General features: G+C 45.3%; 1 pseudogene; it reads left to right on the top strand.

Moving 5' to 3' along the window:
- Positions 1–2,821: 2,821 nt before the first annotated feature.
- Positions 2,822–3,232, top strand: LOC143036610 (histone H3-like; annotated as a pseudogene).
- Positions 3,233–3,889: the final 657 nt, after the last annotated feature.

The following is a 3,889-nucleotide window of genomic DNA, read 5'->3' as shown; positions in this document are numbered from 1 at the left end:
TCACTCCTAAGATCAGCCCTCCAATGCCTGAGAGGTACCAGGTCCCCACCGCCCAAATTAGCACATATACAAAACCTAGATTTTGAGCAGACGGTGGTTGACAGTAGGGTAAATGAACTTTTGTATTAGGCATTATTAAAAAGATAAATAGATAATTAAAAGGGTCGTCGACCACAGTCATTGGCGGGAGAGGGGCCAATGAACTGTGTCTGTGGGAGACAGATCCTGCTGCTTTCACCACACAGTTCCACGTGGATGGAGGTCGTGTTAAAAAAAAATAGTAGTAGCGGTAGTAGTAGTAGGAGGAGGAGGAGGAGGAGGAGGATAAGGAGGAGGAGGAGGAGGAGGAGGAGGAGGAGTTCTATTCCTAAATGTAAACGAGGAAACACTGAAGATTCTAAGAGAAAACCATCCAATGGTAAGACCAGCAAATCCGAAAACTAAATTCAATGGTGACTATCTTCCACCCCACGAAGTGATCTTTGAGCGTATCACGAGGAAAAGGATCTGGAGCCATGCTCTGCACACCCAGGGAGCGGTAGGACCATCGGGGATAGGATGTGTCTGAATGGAAACTCCTTAGAACCAGCCTGTTTAGGTCAACAGCAGGGGGAATGCAGGATGCCGTCGCTGTAATGGTAAAGAAATTGACAACTGAGGACTGTCAGGACCTTGAGGCATGCACAGCGCGCAGACTTATTCCACTGGACAAGAAACCTGGCTGTCGTCCACTTGGTATTGGCGAGGTGCTGAGAGGAATAGTAAAGAAAGCGATCATGGAGGTCGTGAGGGACGAGGTGCAAGAAGCGGTGGGCAATCTTCAGGATGTGTGCGGGGCAACAGGAAGGATGCGAGACGGCGATTCATGCCATGAGGAGATTATTTGAGAAACCAAATTGCAATCGATGCATCCAACGCCTTCAGCAGCATAAACAGAGGCCACCATATGCAACAACAAAATTAAATACCCTGTCTTGGCCAAGTATGTGAAGAACACATACAGGGAACCAGCAAAGCTATTCGTCACCAATAGAGTTGGGAAGAAAGAGTCGAAATTTAAGGTCATCCAGTCATCGGAAGTAACTACTCAGGAAGACCTGGTGGCCATGGCTATGTAAGCTCTTGGTCTTATGCACCTACAGCAGAGGGTACAACATGAAGACACCAGGGTTAAACAGGTAGTATATGCAGATGATCTCACGGGGGCAGGGAAAGTAGCGGATGTAAGAAAGCGGTGGAATCTGGTGCAGATACATGGTCCACACTTGGTTTATATCCCGAATGCAAAGAAGCCAGATTACTTTGAGAATGCCAAAAATATCCTTAAAGATAGTGAAAATAACTAAGGAGGAGGAAAGACAGCTCGGTGCAGTGATCTGTTCTGAATCCTTTAAGAAGCAATATATCAAAGGCAAAGTTAACGAATGGGTGGCGGAAGTTAGGCTGCTAGCCAACTTTGCAAATACTAAACCGCAGGCTGTATATACCGTATTCATATATGGTGTTAAACACAAATGGAATTACATCTTAAGTCGGTACCGAACACCACCGAATTATTATGTCTTCTTAAAAAAAAAAATGATCTAATTACGGACATCACCAACGGACAGATACCAAACGAACAAGAAAAAAAAGCTAACTAAATTTCCACAAAGAATGGGAAGGTTAGGCATCTCAAACCCGCTAAACCTTACCACCATAGAATACTAAAACTCCCTGAAACTCATGTCCTCCCTAAAACATTGTGTCACAAAATCAACAGAAGACCAACGAGAATGAAATCAGAGAAATTAGAGGAAACATATTAAAGGACAGGGAAGTGAGGAAGTAGGAGCTTCGCACCCTGTTAGATCAGCTATCGAATCATATGAAAACCAAGATAGTAATAGCACAGGAAGACGCGGCGTCCATTTGGCTGAGAGTACTTCCAATTAGGGCAAAGGAATTCAGCCTAAATAAAAGAGGTATCGATGGCCGTTGGAAAGGCAACCTAGCAAATGTTCCTGTGGTACACAGTTTAATCTAAACCATGCGATGATATGCAAGCAGAATGGTTTCATCTACATGCACCATGACGAGATTGGGGATCTTACTGCCCATATGCTTCGGGAGGTATCCAAGGATGTGACCATCAAACCAACATTAGGAGGGGAAAACTGCAGGCACCGCACTTCCAACACGAGTGGACGTCAGCGCAAGAGGTTTCTGGAGAGGGGGAAATCTGGCCTTCTTTTACATACGAATATTTGATGCAATGGCCCCTTATTACAATATTGAGTCGTCCCACTCCCGAAATGAGAATGAAAAAATCAGGGTGTACGAGGAGCGTATACAGAATGTAGACCAGGGCTCATTCTGTCCGATAACCTTCACGACTTCAAGCGGAATGGGTCCAAATGCAAAGGCATTCTACCCTTGTTTAGCAGAGATGATGGCTGAAGAGAAACAGCAACCGAAGAGCAGTATTGTAGCGTGGATGGGATGTAGGTTTTCATTTTCACTTCTAAGGTCAGCTCTCCTATGCCTGAGAGGTACCAGATCTCCACCCCCTAAATCAGCACTTATACAAAACCTCGATTTTGAGAGTAGGATGAATAAACTTTTGTATTATACTTTATTAAAGTAAAATAAAAAAAAATATGTATACAAAGGGTAGTCAACCATAGTCTGTCTGGGGGGGACAGATCCTATCTGCTTTTACCACACAATTCCACGGGAATAGAGATCGTTTTGTTTACATTTTAGTAGCAATAGAAATAGTGGTGGTAATAGTATAAGTAGTAGTAACAGTGGTAATTACCTACATTACTGGACCAATGACATGGCGCGTAGCAAGCAGACTGCTCGCAAATCGACACGAGGCAAGGCCCCTTGTAAGCAGCTGCCCACCAAGGCCGCTCGCAAATCAGCTTCTGCTACAGGAGGCGCCAAGAAGCCCCATTGTTACCGCCTTGGTACCGTGGCTTTCTGTGAGATCCGTCGTTATCAGAAGAGCACCGAGCTCCTCATCAGGAAGCTGCCTTTCCAGCCCCTGGTGCGTGAGATTTCCTAGGACTTCAAGACAGACCTCCGCTTCCAGTACTCCGCCGTCATGGCTCTGCAGAAAGCCTCAGAGACATACCTGGTCGGTCTCTTCGAGGGCACCAACCTGTGCGCTATCCATGTAAAACGTGTTACCATCATGCCCAAGGACATCCAGCTGACTCGCGGGATCCGTGGCAAGTGTGCTTAGATCATGAACATGTACACAGTGGAGTCGGCAGAGGGAAGGGAAAAGAAAGGGAAAGGAAAGGGAGGAAGGGAGGGAGAGAAGAGGAGGAAAAGGCAACATGCCACACACCCTCCCTCCCTCCACCCAACCCAATCCAAACCATCTCGACCTGCCTTGATTATCATGAACTTCTGTATTAGGCGTCATTAAAATGAAATAATACAAAATATAAAAAGGTAGTCGACCACGGTCATTAGCGAGGGAAGACCCAATGAGCTCTGTGGGAAACAGATCGTGACTGCTTTCACCACACAGTTCCACGAAGATGGAGGTCTTTAAGAATAAATAATAATAATCATAATAATAGTGGTAGTAGTAGTAGTAGTAGTAGTAGTAGTAGTAGTAGTAGTAGTAGTAGTAGTAGTAGTAGTAGTAGTAGTAGTAGTAGTAGTAGTAGTAGTAGTAGTAGTAGTAGTAGTAGTAGTAGTAGTAGTAGTAGTAGTAGTAGCAGCAGCAGCAGTAGTAGTAGTAATAGTAGTAGTAGTAGTAGTAGTAGTAGTAGTAGTAGTAGTAGTAGTAGTAGTAGTAGTAGTAGTAGTGGTGGTGGTGGTGGTGGTGGTGGTGGTGGTGGTGGTGGTGGTGGTGGTGGTGGTGGTGGTGGTGGTGGTGGTGGTGGTG

The sequence above is a fragment of the Oratosquilla oratoria genome, chromosome 21 (assembly GCF_046742065.1).
Source record: "Oratosquilla oratoria isolate Oo_2021 chromosome 21, ASM4674206v1, whole genome shotgun sequence".
Lineage (NCBI taxonomy): Eukaryota > Metazoa > Arthropoda > Malacostraca > Stomatopoda > Squillidae > Oratosquilla > Oratosquilla oratoria.
This window is presented reverse-complemented; position numbering and strand designations above follow the sequence as displayed.